Source organism: Schistocerca americana, chromosome 3, assembly GCF_021461395.2.
Source record: "Schistocerca americana isolate TAMUIC-IGC-003095 chromosome 3, iqSchAmer2.1, whole genome shotgun sequence".
NCBI lineage: Eukaryota > Metazoa > Arthropoda > Insecta > Orthoptera > Acrididae > Schistocerca > Schistocerca americana.
Window position 1 is genome coordinate 36762964 of NC_060121.1, and position 13556 is coordinate 36776519.

Consider the following 13556-nt stretch of genomic DNA (forward strand, 5'->3'; position numbering starts at 1 on the left):
GCTACTCTACCCTGTACAAGCTTCTTCATCTCCCAGTACCTACTGCACCCTACATCCTTCTGAATCTGCTTTATTCATCTCTTGGTCTCCCTCTACGATTTTTACTCTCCACGCTGCCCTCCAGTATTAAATTGGTGATCCCTTGATGCCTCAGAAGATGCCCTACCAACTGACCCCTTCTTCTAGTCAAGTTCTGCCACAAACTCCTCTTCTCCCCAATTCTATTCACCTCCTCATTAGTTATGTGATCTACCCATCTAATCTTCAGCATTCTTCTGTAGCACCACATTTCGAAAGCTTCTATTCTCTTCTTGTCCAAACTATTTATCGTCCATGTTTCACTTCCATACATGGCTACACTCCATACAAATACTTTCAGAAACCACTTCCTGACACTTAAATCAATACTCGATGTTAACAAATTTCTCTTCTTCAGAAACGCTTTCCTTGCCATTGCCAGTCTACATTTTATATCCTTTCCACTTCGACCATCATCAGTTATTTTGCTCCCCAAGTAGCAAAACTCCTTTACTACTTTAACTGTCTCATTTCCTAATCTAATACCCGCAACATCACCCGATTTAATTCGACTACTTTCCATTATCCTCGTTTTACTTTTGTTGATGTTCATCTTATACCCTCCTTTCAAGACACTGTCCATTCGGTTCAACTGCTCTTCCAAGTCCTTTGCTGTCTCTGACAGAATTACAATGTCATCGGCGACTCTCAAAGTTTTTATTTATTCTCCATGGATTTTAATGCCTACTCCGAACTTTTCTTTTGTTTCCTTTAGTGCTTGCTCAATATACATATTGAATAGCATCGGGGATAGGCTGCAACCCTGTCTCATTCCCTTACCAACCACTGCTTCTCTTTCATGTCCTTCGACCCTTATAACTGCCATCAGCTTTCTGTACAAATTGTAAATAACCTTTCGCTCCCTGCGAACGGTATGAGGCGAGAAACCGTTGCAATGCTCGATCCCTAGTATGTGCGGAGCGAAGTTTGGCCACGTGCTGCTTGAATGTTCTGACAAACCGTTCCGCTTGCCCGTTTGACTGTGGACGGAATGGTGCAGTAGTTAAATGCTGAATGCCATTGGGTTCACAGAATGTTTCAAAGTCATTTCACATGAACTGCGGGCCGTTATCTGATACTATTCCTTCAGATAAACCTTCTAAGCAAAAACTCGATGACAATACCTGAATTGTGCTACGTGACGTTGTCGAGTTCATGTGCACAGAAAAAGGAAACTTGCTGTATGAGTCAACCACAAGCAACCAACGAGTGTTCCAAAAGGTTCCGGAAAGTCTATTTGCGTATGTTCCCATGGCGATTGCTGCTTAGGCCAAGCAGAGAATTTTCGTGGCGGAGCGGATTGATTTTTCACGCATGCGTGACACGTCATCTGTTCTATTTGAGCGTCCATACCGTGCCAAGTACAGTGTTGACGCGCTAACTGTTTCTTACGAACAATCCCCCAGTGTCCTTGGCGAAGTAACTGCAACACTTCTTTTTGTAAAGCTTTAGGGATCAACACATGTTATTGTCCACTGTCATTCTGAACAAGAATCACACCTTTCTGTACAGCGGGACTATGCCGGCGGGCAAAGTATCGGCGCACTACAGAGTTCCTCATGCTGTGCAAGGAACGAGGGCAAGGTGTGCGAATATAACTGAGCAAAATGGTCAGATTTCAATCAGCTTCCGTTGTCTTTGCGGAAAATACTGAAGCAATTGAGAATCCTCTGCATCGATATCACAACGAGATGCAGCGGAAGAGTCTAAGTATGTGTCAGGGCCAATCAGAAGACGTCAAAGTGCGTCCACATTACCATGTTTTTAATTATCGGACGATACAGAATCTCGTACTAGTATTGAGACAACAAAAAAGCCCATATTTGCAGTTTTTGGGTAGTTCGTACAGGAACTGGTTTCGTCGGATGATACAAGGACTGCAAAGGATTGCGATCCGTTACTAAATAGAATTTTCTGCCATACAAGTAGTGGTGGAATTTGGTGAGACCATACACAACAGCCAAAGACTCCTTCTCAATTTAGCCTATGAATAGTTACACTGAGCCTTGGGCAACACTTTTGATGCGAAAGAAATAGGCCAGTTCTGTGCGAAAGCACTGCATCGTTTCCGTAAGAGGAAGCGTCAACTTGCAATACAGCTGGTTTGTCGGGATCAAAATGAACTAAGCATCGATCACTGAGCAATGCATCTTTAAGTTTTTGAAAAGCTGCGTGGCACTCATCTGTCCAAACAAAGGAGAAATTCTTGCGACGCAAGCTATGTAATGTAGCTGCGATTTGTGCAGCATTCGGTGTGAACGGAATATAATAGTTCATTTTCCCTAAAACTGACCGCAATTCTGTGATATTCCGAGCAACTGGCAAGTCTCATATCGTCGCTAGGCAATGAAAACCTCGTAACTCCATCTGACAATGAAATCCACGTAACTGCATTACCAAATGTAGAAAATTATGCCACATAGGCTGTTGAAACCTTCCATCTTCGAGTTGAACGGTGTTGCCATCTAGCGGCAATAATGAAAACCTCACATCTCCAACGATATGTAGTTTGTGCTGTAAACCTCGTATCTCCGATAATCGCCATTGTTAGTGTGCAGGGCGAACACATACTCCGAGATTTAAACGTTTTTTGATGTGATAGTAACGTTTTTGACTGACAGACCCAACACTGCTTTATTGCTACAGGTACGTGTTAGTATTTCTAGGTATTTATGTATTGTATTTTAATATACAGAATTAATAATGACCTCGTTAAATACAATGTTGACTTACGAGTTTTTCATCGCGCGTAAAGCAGGATGCGCTCGGTACATAGGAGGTTCTAATTTTAGAACTGAACAGAATCCTATACATTCTACAGTAACTACTTTGTTTTCAGCTATGGGTAAAAAGAGTAAATTCACTCTTGACCTTGTGAAACAAGCTGACAACGGATCATATCGTATAAAATCACCGGAAGAAGATTCTAGTCAGGTTCCTCCTTGTCCTACACCATAAGAAAGGGTAGACCTACAAAATGAAGGTAAACCGTAGTTTATATTGTTGTAACTGGAAGTAAGATCCTTGTTTGGAAGTTGGGGTGATTAAATTATTTAAATGTTATTGATGACGTTATGGTTTACACTACAGATAATGCGGAAAAAGAAGCCAATACAGAGGCGAATTCCACTTCTGAGTTTGAAAGTCTTTTCGAACACAGCAGCGCGGATGATATCTCCAGTGGCAGTAGTGATGCGTACGATCCAGATAAAAACAAAAATGACCATAGCAGTAACAAGAGCAAGGAAGACGACGATGACGAAGTTGATGTGGGAGTGAAGAGTACTAAGCAGCGCCGTAAAAGAAAAAGCAATCAATCACTTCAAAGTTTGCAGAAAGAAAAACGTATGAGGGGACAGGATTATTTAGGAATGCAAAAAGATGAGTTTGGCAAAAAGAGACCAACAATGAACAGGAGTAGGAGGGAAATGAAACCACGATGTACTTGTAAACATTCTTCCTTAAATCGGAACAGGAATTGCAAGGATATTACAGAAGAGCAGAGACAGCGAATATTTAATCATTTCTGGCAGGATATGTCTTGGGGTGAAAGAAAAATTTTTGTTAGAAGTCATGTCTACTACGTTCCAGTTAAAAGACGCAGAAATAATTCAGAATCTAATAAATCTCACCGTTCTAACACACTATATTACAATTTTGTAGTAGGATAGAGAAAAACTGTCTGCAAGACTATGTTTCTGAATACTTTGTGCTTAGGCGAATGGAGTGTCAGAACATGGGCATCTAGTGCATCAGGAAGAACGCTTGCAGAAGGGCCTCAAATGCAGGAGAGACCAACGAAAGTTTCAGGTGGACGACAATCAGCATCAGATTTTTTTGCAGAGTTGCCGAAACTTGAATAGCATTACTGCCGTCGTTCTTCCACAATACTCTACTTGGAACCTAACTGGCAGAGTAAATCAGAACTACATAGGGAATATATACAATTTTGCAAGAAAAGAGGACAAATCCCAGCTGCTTACAAACAGTTCTGCGAGGTATTCGATGAAAATAATCTTAACTTATTTTCGCCTAAAAAGGACCAGTGCGATCTTTGTTGTTCTCACCAGACAGGCAATCTCTCAGACAATGAATACTCTTTGCATATGGCCCGAAAAACTGTGGCAAGGGAAGCGAAAAACAGTGATAAATTAGGATCAGCTAGAGTGTTTACAATGGACCTTCAAGCACTTCTCCTTTCTCCCAGACTAAAAGCATCTGCACTGTACTATAAAAGCAAACTGAAGGTCCACAACTTTACCATCTATGATTTAAAAAGTAACGATGGTTATTGTTACCTTTGGCACGAGAGTGAAGGTGGACTAACAGCTTCGGAATTTGCCAGTATACTCGTGCATTTTATAGAAACGTACGTCCAAAATGATTCAGAAGCTATTTTCTATAGCGACGGATGCACGTACCAGAATCGAAACTCAGTCATGAGTAATGCACTGGCTTATCTCGCCAATCAGAAAGGCATTACAATAGTGCAAAAATTTCTGGAGAAAGGTCACACTCAAATGGAGTGTGATTCTATGCACTCCACCATAGAAAGGAAGTTAAAAAACAGGCACATTTATACTCCTGCTGGCTATGTAGAAGTTTGTGCTACCGCAAGACAAAGTCCTAGACCTTATGTTGTCAATTATTTGGACCACGCGTTTTTCAAGTCGTATGATAAACTCTCGTTGTATTCATCTATTCGGCCAGGATCCAAAATTGGGGATCCAACAGTGACTGATATCCGGTGTCTCAAGTATGATCGCTCCGGAAAAATGGAATATAAATTGAAATTCAGCGATACATGGGAACCACTTCCAAGAAGGATGTCAAACATACCCAGCTCACCTACAGTGCCCCCTCTCTACAGTTCACCCCCAAAGATCAGTGCAGAAAAGTTTACGCATTTGCAACAACTAAAGCTGATCCTTCCTAAGGACGTGCATTCATTTTATGACACACTGCCTCACATTTGTAATGAGAGAACATGTCCGTGCATAAAAAAATGCAGCCGAAATTAAACTTGTTTACAGCCACTTATGACTGTCAGTGTAGCAGCAATAGTAACAATAATAAATGCTAATAAACTGCACAAATGTTTAGAGTAAGAAAAGGTTAATTAAAGCTAACAACATTGTTTCTATGTTTTTTAAACACTGCAATTTATTAACATCCAGATTCCAATATTTTGATCAAAGTGAAATTATTCATTTCACTTTATAACTGTATCAATGTATTGTTACAGACGTTTAATAATACACAAATAATGTAAAATTTAAGCAAGTTTTTTTAAAACAAGTTCATTTCAATTCTTAACCGTGCACTCGTTACATGCCTCTTATCTCCATCACTACCAAAAAAATTACTGTGAAAACCTCGTAACTCCAAAAACCAGCAGACAATTTGAAGTGCATAATAAAGTCTTATGTACCAATGACCGGATCCATATGGTGTAGCAGAAACCACTACATTTAACTAATCAGGTCCTCATGTGATTTCTATAATTAGTTTTTTGTTTCTCCTGTAAAATTTGACCGATTTGAGTTACGAGGTTTTCATTGCCTAGCGACGATATGGCTCACAAATGCGACTGCAGAGGCTGTACACCTTGACTGTTTATGACTTGACCAAGATACTACAACTCACGTTTAAAAATCACACTTGTCCCTTCTACACTTCAATCCTGCCTCAGATAACACACGCAACAACGCACGTAAATTTGCAATATGTTCTTCAGGTGTACGACCTGCTACTACAATATCGCCCAAATAGTTTGAACAGTTTGGCACTTGTGCCGTCAGCTGTTCAAAATACCGCTGAAAAATGGCAGGTGCGGAAGCACTGCCAAAAGGCAAATGCAAGTATTTAAACAAGTCCAAATGAGTATTAACTACACACACTGTTTGGAATTCTTCATCGAGTGGTATTTGAGGATACGCGTCGCGCAAATCAGTTTTAGTAAAATAGCGTCCACCGTCTAATTTGTCCATGAGATCCTCCGGGCGTGGCAATGTATATGAATGACAGTTTGTGGGTTCACAAAGGCGAATGCGACCTGAAGGTTTCGGGAGCAAAACCAGTGAACTTGCCCATTGACCGGCTGATATGGGCGCAATAACTCCGTTATTTTACAATTCTGTAGGAACAGGAGCGACTTTGTCTCGTAATGCAATGGGAACTTTGTCTCGTAATGCGATGGGAACAGTTCTGGCCCGGCAAAATTTCAGCTGAGCATTGTATTTCAGCCTAATATGTGCAACAAAATTAGCCTTGCCTAAGCCTTCAGAAAAGAATTCTGGGCATTCTTTTAGCAAGCAGGCGACACTGTCTTTCGCATTGAGTGCAGACACTAACAAGACATTGTCCTGAATGTGAAAGCCAAAGAAATCAAGAGAATCAAGTCCAAATATGTTCGCACACTCGCGTGATTGTAGCACTGTAAAAGTGACTGTTCGCATATGCGAGCGGTACATGGCAGGCAAAGTACATATTCAGAGAACGGGAATGTCTTGTCCATTATAATCTGTTCGTTGCGTGCTAGTTTTAGAAAGGCGTGGGGAGCCTAACAGTTCATATGTGTGACAACTGAGCGATGTGACACAGGCACCTATGTCCAACTGAAATTTGAAACGTTTCCAACAAATAAGTAAGTGAACAAAAAGTTTGTTTGACGTATCACTGACGAAACTGCACGCTTGCTAGTTGCAGACTTGGAATATACTGCATTAATGACATAGGCCTTGTGACGAGATTTTTGTGAGTGGGTCAGATTCTTATGTGTGTTCCGTTGCAAACATACGGATTGTACATGTCCGTTCCTACCACAAGCTTAACACTGAGCACATCGGGAGGGGCAGTCTTGGCGTTTGTGCCGCGAATAACACTTACGGCAAGACTTAATTCTGTTCGCCTGTGTAGCCGCCCGTATAGCGAACTGCATAAGCGGCGTCGAACGTTGTTTACTCGGCGTGGTTAGCGCACGCAGTCGGTGTTGAATGGGGCGATCGCAACTAAGGGACTCAACCCGACCATTAGCTGGTACTGGAATCGTACTGATCGAGTGCTTGCAGTACGTGCTGAAATGTTGAATAGGACTGTTTCAAAACTTGTTCTCTGAGTTTGACATGAGGTACATTGTACACGATTGCATCACGCAACATGTCTGAATATAAAGCATTGCAAGTACATTTGAATTTGCATTTCCTTGTCATAACCAACAAAACTGTTACCCACTCGCGATGAGTTTGTTCTGACCGTTTTTGTAGTTAAAGAATTGACGCCTAGCTGCTACACATTCATTTCTTGGTCATAATAGCTTGTTAATGACTGCACAACCTGGTCGTAATCAAGTTCACTCGGAGTGGCTTAGGAAAAAGTTTTTGAGTGAGGCGGAACACTGCACTTCCTACCGTTGATAATAGATAAGGAAGTTTTACAGTACCTGGTACGTTGTGGGCGATTAGATGCGATTGCAACTGGGATAACCACTCGAGCCATTCCCTTTCTTGTGCGCGAAATTGTCGAAAGGGCGGTATAGCTGCTGTAGTAGGCGGTGCTTGTTCTGTCGGAGGCGCAGTGTTGAGTAGCTGCTGCACCGTGTTGAGTAGAGCCGAAATCTGCCGCAACTGAAACTAAAACATCTGCACTAGGTGTGTGGCAACTAACGCTTGCGGCTGCAGCGCCTGGGCAGGGGGCGGTACAGGTTGGATGGGGAGGGGGAGGGGGGGTCATGTTGGAAGACACAAATGCAAAAAAACATACAAGGCAAGCAATCTAAATAAAGACTAAATCAAAGAAATTTTCTGCAACACACACCAGAAAAGACGAATTAGCAAAAACGACAAGAAATTGTTAAAGCAATAAGAGCCCCTGCAAAGTAAAGAGAAGAGAGAATTAAGGCGCCAGCACCTCGTCACCGGTTGTTTGGTCTTGCCCATTTGTCTCTTATAGGGTGTCTAATGGATGCTGCGTTCTCGGAATGCTATACAACAGTTCAAGCAAATAACATTAGTAGTTTTATTTCTATTAAGCAGATTGACAACACTTAACTTGCAGATTTACAAGGGGTAGTCGCAAACGACGGTTGACACTCTTGGCTTTGTTCCTGCAAGGTTGATACATGTCACTAATAACTGATCTGCGATATGCGAGTGCCAGCCTACAACTGTGCGTGCTGTCCACTAATGTCCGCGTACTCAGCCGACCTGAGCGGCGGAGGCTTTTTTTTTTTTAAAGAGGTGGAGCCCCTCCACGCCCACACCGGCATGATGGCCAACACAAAAGGTCTACTGCTATCTCTGCATAAGGGTTAGTATTCACTAAAGTGAGGTGTCGCAGGATGTGGGTACTGCGATGTCTGCGTACGTCTGGTTAGGATTAACCATTAATACGCGCTCATCTGGAGATAGATTGGTCGAAATCTGACGAAGGGTAGCGGTTTGAAGGGCAGAGGAAAAAAAGTGCCAAAGCAAGAGCCAAGGGAAAAAAACCTCTGCGAAAGTTAGGTCGGGCGGCAAGAGCAGTAGCGGTTGTCTTGCTGCCTGCGATAGGTTGTGTAAGGATAGGCTTTGTTAGTAGTGGGTATCATGCATGTCGATACCTTGACGTTGTGCGTTTGTGCTGCTCGGCGGCTGGCGCTGGGTGCTGGTACAGAGTCCCCGTTCAGCGTCCTGCAACCTTGACGTTGTGCGTTTGTGCTGCTCGGCGGCTGGCGCTGGGTGCTGGTACAGAGTCCTCGTTCAGCGTCCTGCAACCTGCAACAGTTAGTTTTGTTATCGGTCTTGTGTCCGATAGGTCATATACCGGAGGCACAGTGTGAGGGAGTGTTGGCAGATTGTTCGTGCGTCTGTGGGCGAGCTCGTCGGTGTCCCTGCTGTGGCCTGTTGGTTGGCTCTAATAGCAGCTGGTAGTTGCCAGTCAGTGTTACTGATATGCAGGGGCTTACCGGCGTTTGTCGCTGTTTGCGTATGTTAGTTTACCATAGGTGGTTATGCCCTAGCTAGCTAGCTAGCCAGCTAGCTAGCTAGCGGAGGCTGGCAGGAGTGGCGCTTATATTTACTTCGGCTTGAGGGCTCACCATTTGCCGATGTCGTTTCACCGCCTTCTCTGGTCTTGCATTATTCGTCTTCGTTTCGGCGCTTGTGGTTACGTCAGAACACAAAGGACGATATCTCCAGGTCCTCAACTTCGTGAAGTCAAGGGCTACGGACTTCTGGTGGCATAAGTACAAAAATCGTCATCGAAGACCTTCTCTTGCAAAGTTCCAGGAACATACGCCAGGCATGAATTACTCCTCATGTTCCTGGACCGTTTGGTCCCCAATACAACAAGAGGGACTCTGAGATCCAGAAGTTAATCCCTGTGCCCACCCAACTTGCCTCAGTTATTAGGAGATAGGACGTCGAATGCACTTACCAAATCAGGTAGCTCCTGCACACCAAGGTGTGGAATGAATCGCATGAAGGCCGCAACAGGCATCCCACCTGTCGTAGGTGTCAACATTTGCGACGCATCATCAATTAGTGCTCATTGCCTTTTTCGTGTGCCCGCTGTTTGGGCACCACTCACGATCCGCACCATCTGGCTTCCAGGAGGGGTTGACCTGTGTACCAGAAGGTTATCAAGTCTCCCCACCCTCCAATAAGGAAACCGAGGACGAATCGGCCACCACCACAATAATGGGACCGCACCCATTTCCCAATCTTAAGGGTATACCTGACGACCACCCCGCCACTGATGCTGAGGCGCCTGAGGCATCTGTAGTACAGGAGCCCTCTGCTGCCGCAGTTCAGTCTCATCTCGGTCGTCCATCTCCTGTGATGGATACCAACCCATCAAACAGAAAGACTCCCTGCTGCCTCCTCACGCCCACCTGTTGAAGAGCGACAGCCCTCCATTGCAGCACCTACTTCACCAGTCGCCATGTCCACCCCTGCCTGCTGCTTGGTCCAGCAGCCCATCCAGTATATTCCCCCCCCCCAATAGTGGAGACAGATCCTTCTTTCCAGGATGTCATGAGAGATCTCTGTTCACACAGCCCCACATCAGGGCTGTCATTTGTGAAACAGCTCAAAAGTTCTGCGGTCGGATGACAGGCTCACAGAGGTCACTGCCCTAGTTGATGGGCTCAGCCAGATTTTTTTATAATGGCAAATCGCCCACCGCAAAAAACATAAGCCCTCTTGGGATCCAGTTGTCTCTATTTTTAATGCTAGTCGCATTAAACGTATGAAGATTGAACTGAACACCTTCCTCTACAACCACTGCGTGGACATGAGTTTCTCCTGGCGTATGCAACTTTCGAATAACTTCCGGGATTTCAGCCAGGTAACACTTTCAGCGACCGCCGATATTTCGGTGGGAGAACACCCCTCCATTTTCAAGGCAGTTTGCGTGAAAGTGTTACCTGGCTGAATTCCCGGAAGTTATTTGAAAACTGCATGGACATTATACTTGTCTCAGAATCCCACCTGAAACCCACTAAAGGATTTTCGTCTCTGCAACATGATTTGCTATTGCACCCACCGACTCTATCACCGAGGTGGGGGCACAGCAGCGTTCCTACATAAGACACTCATCCATAATCATGAGGCTTTCCAATCACTAGAACATATAGAGGCTACAGCAGTCACTGTTTCTACTTCCCTTGGTGGTTTTACTTTTGCTGCGACGTATTGACATCATTTGACAAACTATTGTTGGGCAGATATCAATGCCAAGCATTCAGCTTGGCATTCTTGCGATGCTAATCCCAAGGGCAGATTACCCCTTGACCTGTAAGATCCTCTGGCACTCCTCTGGCACTGTCAGTCTATGGCCCACACGCTCCCACCCATATACCAATCCACTCTGACTGGATGAGGCCATTTTCAAGAACATTGAGGTGCAGTTTTCGTTGGTAACACTCCACGAACTGGCCTCTGACCACGACCTTGTGCCGCTGCATCTTACTGATGTCGCTGTGGCTTAAGACATCCATTATATCTTGAGCACCACGGATTGGGTCAAATTTAGAGCTGTTGATTACTTAACCACAAAAAACCAGAAGACAATGAAGACCTATACTTCCATTGTCCCAATGGGGTTAATCCCATTAGATGACTTGGCTCCCTTATTTCACGAACTAAAAGTCCATAAGAACCACTACTGCAGATGGTGGAAACAGTTTTGTGACCCTCGAGATAAGCATCGCATAACGCATCTCCAATGTGAATTCTGCCACCACCTCGCCAGTTGGAAAAAAGAACAATGGGAGGACAAGATGTCCACCTTTCTCCTTCAGCATAAATTAGAATGGGCTGTTGTCCGAGCCCTACAGTTCTCCACAGTGAAGACCAACCATCCCTCCCACACAGTGGATGGATTAATTTATGATGTCCTCCATGCAGTAGAAATTCTGGCTGACACATTTGAGGCCCAGAACCAATTGCTAATCCAGGACCTTACGCCTGATGAACTCCAACTTTCGGACGAAGACCACCTCTCACTACCCCTCATCGTACGGCCCAGCAGAAATCCAGTAGATCCTGTGGCAGAAGCGTGCGCTGTCGGCTCCAGGTCTGGATGGTATCTTAAACGAATACCTCTGCTGGCTCTCACGCAGTCCAGGCCACTGGTCTTATTTACTAGCATCCTGAACCGCTGTATCACAAACAGTCCCCCCCCCCCCAAAGTGGAAGCAGGTCAAACTGATTGTAATCTCCAAGCCATCTAGGGATCCTACAGTCCCTAATAACAACAGGCCAATCTGCCTTCTGATTACCATCGCAAAGCTAGAATCTTTTATCCTCCACCACATTTCCCAGCCTCCAGCGGCGGCTAGGGCAATCTGGAACAGTTTGGCTTGGTTCAAATGGTTGTGATCACTATGGGACTAAACATCTGAGGTCATCAGTCCCCTAGAACTTAGAACTACTTAAACCTAACTAAGGACATCACACAATCCATGCCCAAGGCAGGATTCGAAACTGCGACCGTAGCGGTCGCGCAGTTCCAGACTGAAGCGCCTAGAACCGCTCGGCCACCCCGGCCGGCTAACAGTTTGGATTCGCTTCCCATCTGTCAGGCGAAATCCAAGTCCTTAGGATCACAGAAGATGTCAGCAACTCCACCAGGTCGACGCCAGTGGTTTTTCTGGACCAGCAAAACGCGTAGGACAAGATTTGACAGGACAATCTTGTGTACAAAAGGCTGACACAGACGACCATCCCCAACATCCAAGTCAAGATCGTGGATAATTTCCACCATGATAGAATATTCTTGGTTACCCAGCAAGGAAAACGCTCGAGCTTACGTCACATATCGACGGGTACCCCTCAAGGCTCTGTGTTGTTTTCAATCCTCTAACATTTATGTTAGTGGTGTGCCACTCATTATACTCTGCGACCTGGCGCAATACGCCGATGATATGGCGCTCTATATGACCGGCCGCAACATGGACCAGCTCACCGCTCGTCTCTGGAGACAGATGAAACTGACAGTCACTTGGTGTCATTCAAACAAGATTGCCCTCAATGCCGCCAAAACTACAGCAGTCTACTTCACGAAAAGGCGCCCAATCCTCCGCCGCAACATCACTACTGCGGGTTTCTGGGTCCCATGGCCCCCAAATACCAAACATCTAGGTGTCCAGAGGGATAAACAACTCCTTTTCCATTAACATGCAGAACACGTCACCCAAAAAGCTGATAAAAGCGTTATACCCACTCTTCAACAGTAGGGAACTGAACTTAAGAAACCAAGCTCCGACTGTAGCAGATGGGTGTCCACCTTTCCCTCACCTACGGCTCCTCTGCGTGAGCCACCATCAACGCCTCCCAGATTTTGACCTTCCAGCGCCTGCAGAACAAGGTGACTCGGTGAAGCCTGCATGCTCCTCCACTCACGAGGTTTGTTACCCTTCACGAAGAAGCTAACATGGTAATCCTAAAGACGTCCATTCGAGAGAAGGCAAGGCGTCTCTGTGGCATAGTGGATGCCCTACTTGACACATTCACTGGCCAACACCACATTGGCACCACGACTCCCCGGCACTGGCACAGCCAGCCTGTTCCTCTTACCATCTTTGAGGAATCAGATTGAGACCATGGCTACCAACAGCCTTCTTATGACCACTAATAAAGTGTCAGTCTTGATACGACCACTTGATATGGGACGTCCATAACACGACCACCAGTATCAGTACCTATGTAGTTGTGTTCCCTATTGCCTGCTACCTTGAACTTTCTCTGTCGGAGGGTGACACAGCACATCAAGTCCCACCGCCACACCTTCAAAATGCACTCCCAATGCTGCCATCGGAATAATGATAGGACAATTTTGCACTTCCATCAAGACAGTAAGGCCGAGATCTTCCGGTTACGCTTTACTTTAACCTAAAATAAAAAAAAATGCAGCCCCAGCTGTCATTAATTTTACTCCTGCAGACAATGGGGGAGACAGCCATCGAAAGTTTGAGAATTTTATTCGAATTGACATAT